This window comes from Phasianus colchicus, chromosome 24, assembly GCF_987193195.1.
Source record: "Phasianus colchicus chromosome 24, bPhaCol1.hap1.1, whole genome shotgun sequence".
NCBI classification, from domain to species: Eukaryota; Metazoa; Chordata; class Aves; order Galliformes; family Phasianidae; genus Phasianus; species Phasianus colchicus.
The window spans coordinates 1,737,573-1,756,582 of record NC_143459.1 but is presented as its reverse complement, the minus strand read 5'-3'; the positions used below and the strand labels follow the sequence as shown (position 1 = coordinate 1,756,582).

At 47.8% G+C, this 19,010-nt stretch overlaps 1 protein-coding gene across 11 annotated transcripts in view; it reads right to left on the bottom strand.

The window, feature by feature from the left end:
• Positions 1 to 19,010, bottom strand: part of HIVEP3 (HIVEP zinc finger 3) — a 216,248-nt gene that overhangs the window by 88,551 nt on the left and 108,687 nt on the right. For 5 of the 11 annotated variants that reach the window (XM_090124023.1, XM_090124024.1, XM_031595082.2 and 2 more), the window contains one exon: positions 5,236 to 5,317. The exons of the other annotated variants lie outside the window; for them this stretch is intronic. The gene's annotated coding sequence lies outside the window, so the exon portion shown is untranslated. The remainder of the gene's footprint in view (positions 1 to 5,235; positions 5,318 to 19,010) is intronic. 11 annotated transcript variants of the gene reach the window in all.

The following is a 19,010-nucleotide window of genomic DNA, read 5'->3' as shown; positions in this document are numbered from 1 at the left end:
ATATTTTTAACCCCATTTTACAGAAGTGGGAACCGAGGCACAAACTTTTCCACAAAGAGATATTGGCCAGAAACACTTGTGAATTCTTGCAGGACCCCTTCCAGCAGAGATCCTCTCTTCCAGAAGAACCATGAGCTTCTTCCAAGCTACAGTGGTCGCACTGTTGTGCCCCAGCCAATTTTCTCATGTAAACACAGTGGTGAAATGGTGGGCAGAGTAGGTTCTCTATGAGTTTTGTTAATATTAGCCTGAGAAAATGATGAAGGAAATACGTAAGCACGGCTCGCAGGTTTGGGGGAGGTAATTAAACACACAGCTTGACTTCCCTTTCAACCCAGAAAATTTAATGTTGCTCTGTATCTATCTATAAAGCTATTTTTGTACTTGGTTCAGGCCTGACCTTCCACTGCTTTGTCCAGAAGTCAAACACTCCACAACTTCAAAGTGAAGCCAGTTTTGTTTCAAACACAACCAACGCTCTATTTACTTCTTTAAAACAAGCAAAAGCCCAACAGATTTTTGGTCAGCTTGAATGCACACGGAGAGGCTTTATCCTGTCCTTCCTACCCTGATGTCCGTACAGAAGTCTCCCAGTTTGGACCAATACTTGAGTCAGGAGACTTCACTAACTCACCTGAAGAAATCCCTTCAATATTTCCACTTTTGCCAAAAGGAATCACTGCCAACAGCCCTTCCAAGGACAACCACTCCAGAAACACCACACAGTGCTCAACCTCTTGGAGGCTGCATCTCTGTAAGGACCAGGCATCACCTCCATCCTTCAGTGCCCATCCTCCTGAAGGCTGCATCCTTCTTCACGCCAAGCCATCTGATTACCCTTAACTTGCTCCTTTCCAAGCTTTTTCATGAAACTTTTAGATGCTGTACTAAGGGACATGGTCTAGTGGAGAAATATTGGTGGCAGGCAGACTAGATGATCTTGGAGGTTTTTTCCAACCTTGGAAATTCTGATTCTAACACCTGGTGTAGCCATAAACCCTCCAAGGGGTTTACAATACGGTGGCAAGAGGATGGCACCCGCAAATTACTGTCCCATCCCCAGCTCACAGCTCAGCCCACAGAGCATCCTGCAGCTGCTCATGTGTTACAGGTGGTGGGGGCTATTCCAGTGCTTACTGAAATGTGTGAATTTCATCAAGCTCACTTGTTTGTTTGGGCTTGGGTTTTTTTGCTTATTTCTATTCACCTCATTTTAACTACATTTTCAGTTTTTCTGGATTTTCTTAGTGACATTAGTTAATGCCCCCAGAGGGGAACAAACCCAGGAAAACTGAATATGGTGCAGGAGGAAACACAGGAAACCCGTGGGCAGCTATTTAAAGACCCAGCGATGCCTCATGGAAAACTCTGAAACACATCCAGGCAGTGACAAACCCTGCAGCTCGGGGTCAGAGTCTCCTTGGGGTCCACACTGCCCCCAGACAGCACACAGCGGGGCTGACCCTCTTCTCTGCACAGCCATCAGACAAAGGGTCCTCATAAATCCCATGAAAGCCCCTGTGACCACTCAACTACAATTAGTGAGCCCTGTACCCTATCACAGATAGCAACCACTGGTTTCACCTTCACTAGATCATATGGCCAGAGACTGCACACCATAGCTGCCAGGAGCAACACAGACCCATAAAGCATCCAATTCACTTCTTACCTTCATACTGCACTTCTGGGGAGCACGTGCACTTTGGCTTCTCAGCCTTTTACCCCAAGGGCATGCTCTAACCCCAGCTGGGAACATCACGAGTTCACAACTCAACACCACCTGGGTCCCTCCACCAAAACAAGCAGCACTCACATTGCTGTGGCATTGCCCAAAGAAGAGATTACCAAGAGAATAATCACATGCCCCAAGGTGAAGAAAGCTGCTCCACATCTCCATGAGACCTCAACCCACCAGTAATTCCTATGAAGAGTGAGCAGGTGGTTATACAATTAAAGGTTGTGTCTACTTTGGGACTTTTGTGTTCCACAAAGTAGTAAACTTCAGGAGAGCCCATCTGAGCAAGGCAGTAGTTGGATTTCCATCTGGAGCACAGCAATAAAGACTTCAGGGAACTACGACACTTTAACCAGGTTTGCTGGGAAAAGGGCCAGGCTTAATTTTTTGGGATTCTCTTGAGATTTCCCCTCTAAACCGAACCACCAAATGAGGGATCAGCAAACCCCTCCAGGTCTCAACGCATCCGAGAGCAATGCTGCCGCAGGAACCCAAATCCCAGCTCTGAATGCAGCTGGATCCAGCCAAGTTCTGACACGCTTCACCTTCCTGCCTAAAATCTGCAGGTCTCATAGTAAAGCAGAGCAAAATAACAGAAACCCCAAAGCCTCCCAGTTCTGCAAAGCCTAAATAATGGTTTAATGAACAGATGACCCTCCGAAGTCCAAGGGAGGAACAAGGGAAGGGTGGGATAAATGGTGTGGGAAAGACGACTTGGGATCTGGAGACCTCCTGAAACTGAAAATCTCATTAGCACAAAAAAGGAATTTCTATCATCAAGGTACAATAAGGCTTCCCACCACGCTGGAAGTGCTGGAAGGGCTGTGCAAAGAAAGGAAGGCAAGGTAGGGGATAACAAAGGTTTATTGCACGTTAACTTTCACCAAATGCTTTTTGAGTGACTGAGTAATCCCCTTTAACAGAGGCCCTCCCCACGTAGTGCTTCCTTTGATGCTCATTAAAAGGTTCACCTTATGCAGGATATGGAAAGGATTAAAAAAAATAATAATATTAAATCCCCATTCTGATTACTGCGCCAATTATAGAAACCGAGATCCCAGCTCAGCATGCAAAGCCAGCTTGGGGGAGACCCTGTCCTGCATGCCAGCAGTGCCTGCTGCAGCACAGGGAGCACCATGGAGGAACAGCCTACGGGTTGACAAGGGGAAGGTGGAAGGTGGCAGCAGTGCAATGGGCAGGATGGAAAACAGCAGAAATGCTTGCCCTGCATCCTCGCTGGCTGCAGGTCCCTGCAGAGCTATAAGGATCTCCTAACAAGCAACCTTCTTAAACTCAGAGACAATGCCATAAAACGTATATTTTAAATAAATAACTTTCCAGAGCTTTTTTTTTTTTTCTTTTTCCCTCCTCAGTTTGAACCCCGTGCCAAGAAACTAAATGCTCCAAAGCACTGCTGCAGAAATGGCAACTGCTGAAACACTTCTTGCATTCACCACGTGCAGCCAGACGTGGCCAGGAGGCAGCGGCAGCCTCAGCAACCAGGGGACCTGGGGAAAAGAGGCAGAAGGAGCCTCCCAACATGGCTGGGAGTTCCCAGAAACCCCTCGGAAATCCCCTAGAGTCCAGGGACAGCAGTGCTTCCCCAGCCCAGCGTATTTCCCTGCTAGAGCAACCCAGGGCAGCTGGTCCCTGCGGCTCGGGAAGTGCTGCTCCCAACAGTGCTTTCGTTGTCAGCTTCTGAATAAATATTGTTTTCGAAACTGTTTCTCAGGGGACTCACCCCAAGGAGTCCCCACATCCGCTCACAGCCACTGCAGGGCGAGCGCTGCCCCACTCTGACGGCTGCTGGGAAGAGCTGGCTGCAAGCCTGGGGTCCTCATGGAGAAATGGGGGTTAAAGTGCTCAGAGCGAATGCGGTCCTTTCCTGATGCTCCAAGAGCATCTGCAGGAGAGGAGAGGACCCTCAGAGACATTTCTTAGGGGATACAGCACAGGTGCTGGATGTGACCCATGGGACACGGAGCTCAGAGCTGTGCAAACAGCGCAGCAGCAACACGTCCATTAATGAACCAGTAACTCTTTTGGAAGGCTTTTTTCTGTGATGCAGGTTACCCAAGTCCTCCACAAGTGCTGTTTGTTCTCTCCTTAGTGACTCCTCCATGGGCTGAGCACCAAGCTGCAAGCCCTGGGAGAGGGCTGCTCTGCAAGCCAGGACCACATGTAATTGTACAACAAGATCCCTCCATCCTTCAGTGAAGGATGCATCCTTGGGATAGGGGGAAGCAGCTTCCCAGGAGTTCTACACCGACAGCTGTGTGCAAAGACCAAAAAGCAATGGGTGCAGCGATGCTCACCGCCATGGGAGCCACCAAACATCCCACAAACCCCACCTGCTCTTGCTGTGAATGCACACTGACAGCACCCTACACATTTCTCCTCCAAAACTGCAAAGTTTCTCAAACACCGAGACTGCAAGAAAACCACACCAGTCCCAACAGACAGGGGATGGCTGGAGCCCAGTGGAACCAGAGGGTGTAAGAAAGGGCAGTGGGGGACACCAAGACACCAAAGTTAAAGCTGACTCTGCACGCTGACACTAACAGTCTTTCAACACCAGGGAAACCAAAAGGCTGTAAGCTGCAGGTGATCCCCAGCAGCGGAGCAAGGGTTGGGTTGTGTTGCTCACACCATCAATCACCGTGGCAGCTGCCCCGGCCACTTCCACTCATCGCAGCAGAGCCGGGTAGAAGTACCAGGCGCCTTCACAACACTCAGCCAATTAGCACCAGAATGATGTAAAAAACAAATTAATAATAATAACACGCAGTGCCTTTTTCCGGAATAACAATCCACATATTTGCATAGAGCAGCTTAGCGCGTGGCTGCGTTTCTGATCGCACCTCCGGGTGCATCAAAAGCGTTGTTAATTTCCATCGAGGAGGCTAAGGAGCTTAAATCATTAGCACTCATTTAGTTAGACTTAATGCATTTTAACGCTGCCTCAATTTAGGCTGAGATGTGGGCACCTATCAGCCAGGACAAAGGAATAAGAGGAAAAAACTAAAAGGGATAAACTACCCCCGGGGTAACCCGCAGGTGCCCTCACTCTGTGCACCCACAAAGGGTCACTGCCCACAAAGGGTCACTGCATCCCGGATCTCTCGCATGCTGGGCTGGGAGCACTGAGCCCACGCAGGGTTTACCCACGCAGGATTCTGCTCGCTGCCGTCACGTGGCGCTCCCCGATCACTTTCCTGTGCAAGCGTTAAGGAGGAAATCCGTCCTGGACAGATGGACGGACACAGGCGGACATGCGGACACACGGCTCACCCTGCATAACACGGCTAGCACGAGCCCGCGGCAAGACCGGACCTTAATTAGAGCTAGACACCAATTAAGACCCCCGCAACCAGCAGCGCCCCGGTGCTCCCCATCGCGCCGCTCTGCCCCCAGCTCCCCTCTGCCCCAGGGAAAAAAGAAATCGAAGTGAAATGAAATAGAGAAAAAGAGCACGGGAGGGAGGGAGCGGTGCCCGTTACCTGCGCTCGCCCCCCGCCCTGCAGCCGCGGCTCTGCCATTGCCTCTGCAGACCCTGGGACTCCGGGGGGATCTTCTGCCGGGCTGCAATAGAAAAGGTTCGTTTCAAGCTCCTTATTTGGGCAGTGATGTCAGGGGAAGTTGTGCAGGCGGCACCACCCCCTTTTTCCATTCACTACACATTGTTTCCTGTTGTCAAGAGCTCTCCGCGGGCCGAGGACAGGCGAGGGAATCCTGCAGCCCCCGACGGGACGGAACGCAGCGACGGGAAGGGGATGGAGCTGACCTGGAGCAGGGACGGGGGATACGGGGAGCCGAGGGCAGCGCCTCCTTCCTCCCCATCCCTCCTCCTCCTTCTCCCCGTCCCCTCCCCATCTGCCCTCCCGGCGCCGCGCACCGCGCAGATCCGCTCTCCGGGACACCCGGAGCGACCGCAACCCGAATTCAGGGTTGCAGCGTGTGGACACGTAGAGCTCAGCCCCCCACCCGAGGGGTCACCCGATGGGACCCTGCGCAGCCCCCGGGGCAAAGAAAGGGTGGGGGGGGGGAGGGCTGGGCACCGGCGGGGGCTGCCCACGCGAGATTTCCCCCCACGCGAGACTTCCACACGCGAGATTTCCCCACTCGGGTCGCCCCGTGGGCACGCGGGGTTCCCAGCGGGACCCTTCAGCATCCCGCTGCCCAAACGCACCTCCCCCCCTTTCCTCCTTCGCTTTTCTCGAATTATTTCATCCTCAGATGTTGGCTCAGCTCTTAAGCCTGCAGCCCGATAGGAACGTCGGCTCGGCGAGAGGACTTTAAGGTTGTTTGGTCGTTTTTAATTAAGCACTGCCCGTAACAAACCTTGTGCTGGAAGGGGGAAGCAGCACTCTCCTCGCTCCGACCGTGCACTGCCTGGGGGGAGAGGGGGCTGTGATGGGGCTCTCCTGATGCAGGCTGCACGAAGACATCACGACTTCCAAAGTATGTGTATATATGTATATCTACATGTCAAGCCTCTGTTCCTATCTGACTCCAGACTTTAAAAAAAGTCAGTGCTCAGCCAAAAAAAAAAAAAAAAAGACATCTAAGGATGAAGTAAGGATGCTGTGTGGTCTCTACAGCAGCCAGACTTGGCACGGAGTGCTTTTTGGGGTGAACATCAGCTCTGTTGTCATTTTGCTCAGCAAACAGCATGTTGCTTTCCAGAACAGGCAATGATTGGAAACCCAATGCTGCAGCACTGAGCAGCCCCCCCTCAGTCCCTGCCCGCTGCTTTCCCCTGTGATTTGGTGCTAAAAGCAAGAAAATACCATCTAACACAGCTGCTTTCTATGGGCTTGTTACTAGCCCAGCTTCACACCCCATTTCTGCATCTCATTCTGGACAGAAAGTGAGAATCACGGCCTTACATGTTTAATTTTGCTCCCATGGTCTCAGTTTGAGTCACTTTGCCATAAGTAGGTACAATTGCCTCATTGTACTGATGCAGACACTAGATATGCTAAATACTGATATATATAATAAATGAAATATGGCTCAAGGGGAACACGGGCAGAAGACACAGCCTCAGGATCCATAGAAATAGCAGCAAGGTGCACCACACAGCATTCAATACAGGAACGTTGAATATTTCCTCAAAAGAAAGCAGTGTGGGTATTTTTTCTTTTATTTATTATTACTTTTGACCAACACTTTAGCATCTGCCCATCGGAGCAAACACCCTCTTGCCACCTCCTGAAGTCACCTTTCGTGCCCCAGCACCCACAAGGTCCAGGTATTTTTCTCCTAACCAGCACAAATGTGGCCATTCAATGCAATTAGCACAAAGGTGTTTGCCCGTGGCGGTGCCTTTTCTTGGGTGGAAAAGTGTGGTTTTGCTGAAATGGGAAGAGGAAGGGCAGGGTTCCCCCGAGGTTTCACCCCAAGGGCCCACTGGGGTGAATTTTGTGGGAACCCTTTGTTCCAAACCAATGTTTGGTTGGGACAGAGGCCATGCTTGGGTCACGGATGGCCAACACAACCACAGCTCCCCTCACACCCAAAGACTGGACTCTTTCCCTTCCGCTGATCCCATCCCTCATCCACCTCAGGATGGGTAAAAATTACCTACTGCCTGAAAAGGTCTCTTGGAAGCTGTTTCCGTCCCCGTTTTTTGGAGCACTCCTTCCCATTGCCAGCTGCCAAAGCGGGGTCACTACTCTCATCTTTTCCATCTTTACCATTGTTAGAGCTGCTGTCTGGGTTAACGGAACAGGAAAGGAGGCTCCCCCTAAATCCCTTTGCTGCAGCATGGGAATCTGAGCCGTTCATATTCATTCTTGAAGTCACTTCACCTTTCTGTTGCAAAGTTTTCCCATCTGGGAAACTGTCCGGGGACTGTCAGAGGTTGTTTGCTTCTCTGCTTGTTTGTTTGTTTAAAGCCCTCACGTCCAACTTGGAGCAATCATGCTCCTGATTGAAGAGGGCACTGGGAATACATTTCCCATGTCATCCTCCTGCTTAGGAAAATCACAGCAGTAGAAACCCGCAGATCCAACTTAACATTTTGAGACATATTTAACAACCTTTTACGATCTGAACTGTAAATCCCTAAAAGTGAAACAAGACCTTCAGAAGCCGCAGACTCATGCCCCGCAGCCCGCACCAGTAAAAGCCCAGTGCTGGAAAAACTCCCCCTACATTAGGAAATCCCATCACTATGTGAATTGATGGCAGCTCACGGCTCTTCCAGCCCTCCCACCAGCAGCTGGGAGCTGAAAGCCCACTGCAGGCGACGACCTTGTTCCCCCCATGCTGTCCCCCTTCCCAGCACTGGGAACTCTGCATCACCCTTTCCACATCTGCAAAGTGGGAAAAATAGCTTTGCTTAACTCCAAAGGTCCCCGTGCTCATTAAACATTTCAAAAGCATGCGGGAGAATCTACAATTATCCACATAAAATCACTGCAAAGTTTCATTATTATTCCAACACTTACATTAAAGACACATGTCCTGGTAAGTAGCAGGCATGAGGAATCATTATGCTAATTTTAGACAGAGCATCTGCTCAACGTTAAATCTGAAACTTTGTCTCGAAGATATAATTTAAATTATTTTTCTTCAGAATTGACATTTGTCAAACAATATGTTGCGAATAGGAATTGCAGCCAACTCTGAGCAATCCGAGCGAACACACGCATTGCGCCGCGCCGAAAAGCGCTCGGAGGGAGGAGAGGTTGGGGATTTTGGCAGGAGTTAACGAGTGGAAGAGCCAGGCTGCTGGGTTTTCTGCCCCTCAGATGCTGCTGTCAGCTTGTGCTGGGGGCACAGAGGGTGTTGTGTCCCCTCCTAGCCCACAGCAGGAGTTGAGGTCCTTTTCATCTCTACCTTTCTGTGGTTCTGCCATCTTGAAGCATCCTTCCACCCCAACTCAATGCAGCTGAACCCAGTCTATCCCAACACAACATAACCCAACTCAACTCAACCCAACGCAACCTAACCCAACTCAACCCGATCCAGCCCAGCACAACAGAACCCAACTCAACTCAATCCAACCCAACAGAACCCAACCCGACTCAACTCGACTCAATGCAGCCCAACACAAGACAACTCAACTCAACCCAACCCTATCCAGCCCAACACAACTCAACTCAACCCAACCCAATCCAGCCCAACACAATACAACTCAACTCAACCCAACCCAACCCAATCCAGCCCAACACAACACAACACAACTCAACACAATCCAACACAACTCAGCCCGACCCAACCCAAGCAATTCTATGATTCTTCGATCTTTAAGACACTTCCAACCCAAATATTCTGTGATTCTATGAGTGTATGACCTTTCCACTTGCTTGGTCCATTTTTCAGGGACAGCAGATATTATCTTCAGAGCCAGCACCTCCAGCCCTGTTGTGTTTACACTGGGGAAGGGACATGACTACCTTCAAGCAAACCTTTTTCCCTTCTTTCTGTCTTTTTCTGTACAACCTCCCTATTCATCTTAGACCAGTCGTTTCCAGCATGTCTGGGAAGCCCTGGGGATTCAGGGGCAACTTCTAAGGGTTTTGTGAGTTGTCATTAAGAAAAGCAAAGCCAGTGGTCGGAGGCTTAAATTTGCTATGCAAATGACTGCACCCCACCATAAAAATGTAAAATTTACAAATCAAAAAAAGATTGGAAACCACTGACATAGACCAATGAATGGTAAATACCCCAATAACCACATCCACACACATGAAACAAGCTATTACAGAGCGGGTCCACATCCAGCAGAATGGGTGTCTATACATAACAAGCGTTAATTTGAAGATTAAATAAGCATTTTCACCATATAGTTTGGATTATATCGTGCACACAGGAATCATCTTCCCCCCAAAATATACTGCACAAATGAAAGCATTGGTTTGCTTTTCAGAAAGGAAATCAAATGGTCACAAATTGCTGTCTCGGTGTGCCCTGGTCACAGAGTCTTTTGCATTGCACTGAGCAAAACTCCCAAGACCCACCAGAAATTGCTCATCTCAGAATTCCTGAATCACAGAATCACAGAATCACAGAACGGCCTGGGTTGAAAAGGACCACAATGATCATCCAGTTTCAACCCCCTGCTGTGTGCAGGGCTCCAACCAGCAGCCCAGGCTGCCCAGAGCCACATCCAGCCTGGCCTTGAATGCCTGCAGGGATGGGGCATCCACAGCCTCCTTGGGCAACCTGTTCCAGTGCCTCACCACCCTCTGGGTGAATGTCTGGTTATGAAATCAGCCTCCAACCCCTGCGTCAGCTCCTATCTGGCAGGATCATATGGATATAGTCTACAAGGGTCTAGCAGCTTTTTAGACAAAAGATAGAATAGAAATAGCCATTATCTAGGACATGAGATGATGGCCACAAGTTGTTCCAGGGGAGATTCAGGTTGGATATTAGGAACAATTTCTTCTCTTAGAGCGGTGAAGCAATGGCATGGGCTGCATGGGGATGGTGGAGGTGAACCAGAGCTGTGAAGATGCAGCACTGAGGGGCATGGTCAGTGAGGATAGCTTGGAGATGGCTTGGGGATGCACTAGATCATGAGTATCCAACCTATTGGATTGCCTGGGTTGCACCAAGTGAAGAGGAATTGTCTCAGGCCTTATATATGTAGGTTGCTCTGAAAGTAATGCCTCCTATTTATTTCCATGGAAACCAACAGAGAGAGCACAATAACACTCTTTCATAGAGCAAACTCTCAGCTACAAAACACTATTTTTCAACACAGTCACCACCATTAGCTGAGCATTTTTGACAGACATGAACAAGAGCCTGCATGCTGTGCTTGTCAAAATCTGCACCAGTGGAGGTGACCCACTGCCTCTGTCACCACTGCTGAAACGCAGCACCCACTGCCTCACATTCAGCGAGCACCCATTCAGTGAATGCTCACATTCACTGTTGGGTCTCCATAAATGTTCTTATGGAAGTCTAGTAGAGAAACACAACTAAAATTTGAGTTCAATATCTGATTGCAACCCTATACATTCTATTTGAAATCTAGCAGGTGATGTATTTCCGTCGACTGAAAATGGATTTGTGAATATACCATAAAATCAAAGATTTATTTATTTATTTATTTATTTTTCCAATCTTGAAATCCGCTCTCAAATTCCTTTATCAGGACAGAAAACACAACTGTGTATCTTTCACTGTTCTCATTTCTGACTGCAAAATCACGTCCCCATCCCAACATTCCGCTTAGATTCCTTTCACCTTCAATGCAGTACAGCAAAGGATCCTCCCATCATGAATTCCCCAGCAGGGACAACAATGTGCTGTCATCAGTGGGAATTTCCCCATCTCAGAGGGCAAAACAACCTCTGGTTACTTCTCCCACCCTTGTGGCACACCATCCAGCCAACGCATGCTCCATCCTGGAGCTTTGTCACTTGCTCCCATAGCAGCTGGCTCTCACATTTCACTGCCTGGCCCTGCTCATCTCAGCAGCATGCACACAGCAGGGGAGCCCCATGCAATGGGATAAGGTCAGCTCTCTGCAGGATTTTCTCATTTGCTCCAGCTGAGCTGGCAGGTTGTGTACTATTTTAGTATATTTTTAACAACTCCCCCTGGGCACCTGGATCTGGGGTTGGATGCTCTTTCAATATCACGTGTAAATAGGCAGGTAAAGAGGAAGGCTCTGCTAACAACTTGCCCATTTGTTTCAATGGTGATGCCAGGCAATAATGCATCAGTATATTTCCTTGTGAGAACTGTCTCCCATGATCAGAGCACTGTTGCTCCTTGCATCGATTGCATTGCCCCATTTCTGGGTCTCACTACAGAAACCTGCAACATTCTGTCAGCTCATATTCTATCTTTCAAGGCAGAATTAGCTTCTCCCCTCACCAAATGTAAAGCATTTGCTCCTTAAGTACAGAAATCTGCACCTAGTGAATAGCAATGCTAGAACTGGTGCAAAACCAGTTCCTGCAGCAATTTCGTCTCTGTCCTAAGTGACCTCACAGCAGAAACTCCCATTGCTGTGCTTATTATGCATTATTCAATGGTGTATCATTCACCAATGCGAAGTCTATACATATCTATATATTTTAGACAAGGAAATCTACCAAAAATAAAGAACAACCCTTCCAAACAAGATGTAGTAGCTTAGAATTTTTTGACAGAGGAAATTATGACTTCACATCGCATACATAAAGAAACCCAAATAAACACACTGAAATGAAGGAACCCCAAATTCTCTGACACCCTGAACTGATGCAGGAAATGCTAAAATTGCCATTGCAATTTTTGTGGATCCGAATTAGGCACAACCTGAGCTGCCATTCTTGGTCAATTTGACCATTTTGAAATAAACAGCCCAAGATCCCATCAGTCTCAACGCAACCATTAATTGCTGTTGTTGTTTTTAATCTATCTGTCCTGTAAACAAGACGGCCACACATCTCATTAAGGATTAAGGGAGTTTTCACCACCACCAGGACATGATGAGCTCACAGGGCATGAGAAGGTATCACCCTCTGATTTTTATCTTTTCCTGCTGTTCTATATCCTTTCTCACGCATTCAGGGTGACAGAAGCATCTGAAAGAGTTTGGGTTGGCCATATTGCAGTTCCCTTCCGCAGCCCTCAAACAAAGGGAAAAAAATAACAAAGCCCGAATGCAAAATCGATGCTTCAAACTCACAGTGCCTGGAGAAGAAACAGGGAGAGGCAGCACTGCCTAAAAATGTGTGTTTGAGCTGTCAGGCACATATGGTGGCCAAATAAAAGGGTGCCTTTCTGTGAGTGCGTGATGATTTATTTCTAGATGCAAGGAGACAGGACAGGCACACAGTGAGTTCCAAGGCAGTTGTTGTAAATCAGGCTGTCATATTTCCTATCTTCTCAAAAGAATCCCAGGGAGGCTAATTTAAGCAGTGAGGTGTGTTTCTCCCTCTCTCTGTGCTCTTCTTTCCCCCGTGGCTCATGGCAGAAGAGGTTCTCACTCACCTCCAAGGCAGGAGAACAGAGAGGGAACTGCTGCTGGAGAGCAGCCAACGCTCCACACGGGGCATCAGCAGAAGATGGAGAAAATCTTACAGCTTTAGGTGATGTCCAGATGTTTTTGCATCTGCTTTGGTGTCTTCGCCTACCATTGGGATCTGATGCATGTCCACATCCAGGAACGTGATCCAGCAGTGCCATGCTGCAAGCTGCATAGTCTAAATTTGAGCAGAGGCCACATGGGACCTAGAATACTCCCTTGGTACCCATTGATACTCACACTCAGGCACACACAGGTGCTCAGAAATCCCCCAGGCTTGGAGCCAGATGCTTTGCTTACCCTTCATCTACATCTTCATCCAAACGGAGGGCACCTGCTCCACCTCCACTGGGCATGGGCAGCCCCCACATTCAACACAAAGCACATGAACTGCTCTAAGAACTGCCAGTGTGCACTTAACTCCTGTCCAGTACTGATACCTGTATGAGTTTTACGACGCTGTCTAGGACTGGGGGGTTCCAGTTCCCCTTACACATCTCCTCCAGCTCTCCTCATTTCCCACTAGGAAAGGCAGGACATGTCACTTTTGGCCATCTCTGTGTTATGAGATAGAAATCTCTACCTGCACACCCACAAAAGAGCACAGAGATTCCAGGGGAGGTGAAGGGACCAAATAACATCCTGCTCGCCTACGCTGAGCCCATCCCAGGAGCCACGGGCCCCTCCCTGCCCATCTCCATAAACCCAGAGAAACACAGGGCACGATAGCAGGTAGGGACCCAAATTATGGGCTCAGAGGAAGGGACACCCAGCCCAGGGCTGTCCCAGGAGAGCCTCAGCCCCAGATCCAGGTGTGAAATCCACAATGACGAGAGCCATGACCCATGTCATGAGTCAACTTGAGCTCATTATGGACTGGGGTGGGGATGGGATGCTTACTGGAGTGCAAGGGAAGCACATCTGGGGATTGCACAATGCTAACAATGGGATGTTTGGGGAAGGAACCAAAGCCAGGGAAGGTTCAAGGTGGTTTGGGGAAAAACAAATATGGGAATATAGAGGGATAAAAAGACAGAAATGATCATCCCTGCACAACCAGTGCTGGTCATTGTGCTTCTCCAGCCATGCCCTGTGCATGATGAATGAGGTCTGTCCTATCTTCTCACTGAACTCCATTTATAACAATTTTCCTGTGTGAGGGACCAGTGCCAGCAGCTGGTGATGGGATGAACTGTGAGTCCAAGCCCACGTATGGCAAAGATCCACACTGCGTGTATGTACAGATAGATATATATTGCCCACTGGTGGACCCACATCCTGAAGGGCAACCCAAGTCAGATTGGACAGTAGGAACAATTTCTTCTCCCAAGGAGAGGTGATGCATTGGCACACACTGCCCAGAGAGTGGTGGGGTCACCATTCCTGGGGGTGTTCCAGAACCGTGGGGATGTGGCACAGAGGGATGTGGTCAGTGGGCATGGTGGGGATGGGCTGAAATTGGACTGGGTGATCTTACTGGTCTTTTCCAGCCTTAATGATTCTGTGATTCTAAGTTATTTTTCCCACACTCACTAAGACTGTTGGCTGTCCATCTAGGATAACCTCCAGAAAGCTGCATTCTGCTACCAGCAGTGCTAAACTTCCTTCCCTGACTCTGTTTACACGTTTAAAAGACTAGTGTGGAAATTTTTCTTTTCATATATTTTATTTTACAGCTTCAGTTCCTCAGAGTAAGCTCCTAAAGTTTTCCTTCCAGGGCTTACATCTAAGTAATTCCAAGCTACAGCCACACAGTATATGCTGGCTGGTACAGCTCTCTTCCCTGCCAGAAAAGCAGGTCAATTATAAGCAATGAACCACATCACCAGGAGAGAAAGTTGGTTTGAATTCTGGTCAATTAGTGCTTAAAACTGTCTTGGAAGAAAAGGGTAAATTGAGCTAATGCAGCTCTGCACAGAGACCTACATGTCTCAGCGTTGAGCACTGACAGCAGAGGCTTAATTTCTAAGATAGCAGAAATTAATGAAGTTTTGGCATAAAATCAACATCAAACCTGCAGGGTGAAGTCAGTGAGGCTGTCCCACCTGCAGAACACCGTCAGCATCCTCCAAGGAAGAGTAGTGTGGTCCCCGGGCTCTGCTCACAGCATCCTCTGGATGGGACCCAAACATGACCTCGTTGAGCATTAAACCTTAATGCACTCGTCATCACAAACTGCCCCACCACTGCACGTCGCCACGTGGATTTACAGCAGCACAAAGCTGATTAAGTAAGAAAGGAATCAAGGAGCAAAGCTCCGCCTGGACACAGAGCCTGCAGGATGACTGCATGGTTGGAAGGTCCATCCCATTTTCCTTCTTAGCAGATTTTGCTTGGGCTCACTCCAGCACAAAGTGAGGCTTGTGGAAGCAGGGTTTGCCTTACGGCTGTCATTCTTAAGCAGCCTGACTTTTCTGCAGCTCTCACCGAACAGATCTAAGCATCATTTTATCAATAATAGCAGTGTCTGCCTGGTTTTTAAAGTGTTATTAAGGGTTCACTCAAAGATTTTCCTTGGCAGTGAATTCCAGGGCCTAATTATGCACTGTGTTAACAGGCTTAGTGTTTTTAAATGTAATACCTAATCTCGTTAGGGGCCACGTGCTCTTGCATTTCCAGGGCAGGTTAAATAAGAGCAGCATATCCTGCTGCACACCTTTACAGTATGGTTGCTGCACTGGGAGAATTTCTGTGTATTGGGTTTATAGCAACTGCTCTGCATCCCCGATGTGAGTCACCCCCTCAAAATGCTGCATTGATTTATAGAAATCCTTCACATCCATCTCTATGAATGCCAACTAAACTGAGAATGCCTGTTGTTCACTCATCCTAGTGACGCTCTGTGCACGGTGACCAAAAATGCAGATTTATACATTGACTGTCTTCAAACAAATACTTGACATTGGCTCTCATGCTGCCACAGCAAGCAGGTGACAAAATGCTACTGCTTGCAGCTGACAGCAGCATCACCCACATTTTCTACCGTTCTGCCCACGTCTAAACAGGTTTCAGGTAAGAATTCCCCTTGGTGTGAGCTGGGCTCATACACATGCAGTTGGTCTACACTGGCTGCCCCTTGGCCAAGAGACAGAAGAAGTAGGGAGGTACTGTGCAACCTCTCCCCCATGCTGCAGCACCCACAGCTCCTCATTAACTTTCCCATCACCTCGATATGGATAACCAGATCTAACGGTGATGAAGATAAAATAGGTGCACAGGCTTCAGATTAGCTCTTCCAAGTGCTCTACCTGTACACAGTCAAGTCCACACCTACCTCCCATTTTCAATATTCACACTCTAGCTACTGTTTTTTTCTTTCTATTCCCAGAATAAATCAGAAAAATAAAGAAAAATAAAGCAAAAAGAAGGGCATTTTGTACATCTGTGTCAACACGAAGTTGTGCTGGTGAACATCACTCTTAAAACTCAAGCATCTTGAGTTTAAAAGTTACTTTGTCTTCCAGGACCTACCTACGTAACCGTGGTCACATGGGATTAAAGCAAGTCCTAAGCATTAAAAAGGCTAAATACCTCCTTGACTGAATAAGAATAAGCAAATATTACTATAATTGCTCCTCTGGCTACAGGATGGAGCATGAATTTGAAGCATAACTAGGGACAATGACACAGAGTCAAGGAATATCTCGTTGAAAGTAAAAGCCTTTGACAGCAGAGAGCTCCCACGCTACGAGCATCAGCGTATCAACTTCCCCTTTGGGATTTCCTCTCCATAATACCTGAATTATTTCAACACATGAATTTGATGCATCATATGGAAGCGAATCCATCATGGGTACACTTAATGCAACATCCTTCCCATTGACTGAAGTTGACCTGTTACTCACAGATAACATTAAAAGCCGTGCTGTTTCCTTTCTCCAAGGGGCTCAAGTACTGAAATGCATTGAAAATTTGCACTTCTGTTACAACAAACTTTCCCAGTCCTCTGCCAATCCTGTTTAATCACCTGCATGTCAGCATTAAACAAGTAAGGATAGCTATTCTGCTGATCTGATGCTGCATGGACTGCATGTATTTAGTCACTGCATTTCTACAACCTTCAAAGAATATCAGAGCTTTTGAGCAAGCACAAATTGTTGTCACGCAAATCTGTGTCCAGATGGAGAACGATTTTATTAAAGTAAGTGGAAACATTTTGCAGAGGAGCTTTAAAAGTGATACAACAGATTAACAACATATAACAAAACAAGAGATACTCAAGAGCATGCTATGGGTAAAGTGCAACTACTTGTGCTGCTGTTATTCTTCCAAACATTGTGTATTTAAATGGCTATGGGTGAAAGACAATAAGGCATGAAGAAGGACTCTGGAAATGACATTGGAAGAAGCTCAGCCTTCCCTGTTTGCTTGTGGCTTCTTTGCATATGATTATGTTCTTTTGCATATCTGTGCTTTATGAAGACTAACAACACTTTCTCAAGAAGTAAATATTTCAAGGTGAATTTTCTATACGCCTTCAATCTGCGAGCTGGGGTACAGAAATACCCCACTGTCAGTGCAGTGAAATCTGAAGGACTGTAAGACGAAGAGAATAGGGTGAAAGTCTCACCATAAGGACACAAACATACAACAAAACTTGCTTGTTGTCCCCTATGATGGATCTTCCCAGGGAAACAGAGAGCTGATCTTTTCTATGTTGGACTCAGAGGCACTTCACTGGGGACCAGGAAGGAATGGATTTGTGGATTACTCTGTTAAACTCTTAAGACGAATTGCCATTGCAATATGATTGGGTTTATGCAATAATCAGGATCTGACAAAATAAAAGCAGACTTTTCCACCTCTTCGTGGCAATGCAAGTAGGTACATGCTGGAACTGGGGATGTGGGGGATGACCAGCCCAATTCTGAGCAGGACACACAGCCAGGGTGGTGTCCTGCAGAATCTGATGTATTCTGAAGAACATCATCCTTTGGAATCCATCTGAATTAAGATTCAATTTAACTCAAAGACCCCTGGGACAGTTTTGTACACAAGCTTCCCAAGCAGCTCAGTGGAGTGAGGAGGAGCATCTTGGGAAAGGTACTAAAAATAGGTCCTTTGGTTACCACAGCAAAGTACCCAAACAGGCACAGAAATAGTTCAGTGCAAACAGAACCTGCGTTTCACTCTTTTCTGCCCCATCTCCCAAGCCCTTGGTATGGCACAGGTACCTATAATTAAAACTTGGTATCTTTTCTCCGTGCTGAGCTCCATCCTGCTCTTGCAACCGCTTTGAGCCTCATTTGCTCACAGCTGCCCAATGTTTCAGCTCAGTCACAGCCCCTTTCGTAACTCTGAATGAACGAAGCATCAACAGCTTTCTAATTTTGGATCCAAGAACAAATCTCAGAGGGCCAGGAGCTCCAGGAGACCAAGGAAAGTCACATTAATAGCTGCACTCCGCTTCGCAAAGCCCTCCCTAGCCCTGGGATCTGGGTAAGCCTTACAAACACCAAATGAGCATCTGGATTCTCCATGCAAAAGGCACGAGCAGGGTTAGTGGTCAGTGAGTGATTTCCAAAGGGTGGCAGAAGGATGAAATGCAGCTGGACGAGGCTTTCAGCTCCTGAATGCCAGCAAGAGAATTTCAGCACCTGTGCTTGCTGCTCGGTTATCTCCCGTGTCTCAGCAGCAAGCAGGATGCAAGGCTTACTTAAAGGCTGCTGCTGCTTCAAAGAACTGGAAAGCCTGTCTCAGTCTCACTTGAGAGTTGTCCCTTTTGCATGTGGATCGGGACTTTGCAGCACTGGAGGACAAACAGGAACAATGCCCAAATGCCAGGAGCCACAGCCCAAAAGCACAGACTAAGAAAAGTCATTGAAATCAAGATGACTCCAGGTGAGCAGTGAATGGGTTCCTGAATCTCCTGGAGTCAACGGGGTGACGTGCATGGCTGGGGTTTAGGGAGCACAACCATTTTCAACCAGAGGTGCAGAGCTGCAAGCAATTGAAGTGACTGGGGCTTCCTTGCTGCAGGAAGATGCTCATGATGCTCTTTATCCATCCTACTTGTTCATCAGGCAGCAGTGTGCCAGCACTGGTAAGCAAGTGAGAGTCATCAGTGCCCTACAGGCTCCAGGTGGCAGGAGATGCCAACCTGCTCTTCAAAATGTGAGTCCTGGGCAGAGCCACATAGGAAGGTGCAAGGAGAGAGGAATCCAGGATTAAGCTCAGAACAACACTCCAAAAGCCATTACATTTAACCCCAGAACGGATTGCAACAAGATTCTCAGTGCTTACTTAGCCTTCGTAGAAAATTAAAGGTGCTCCAGTAAAAACACAGCCTTATCC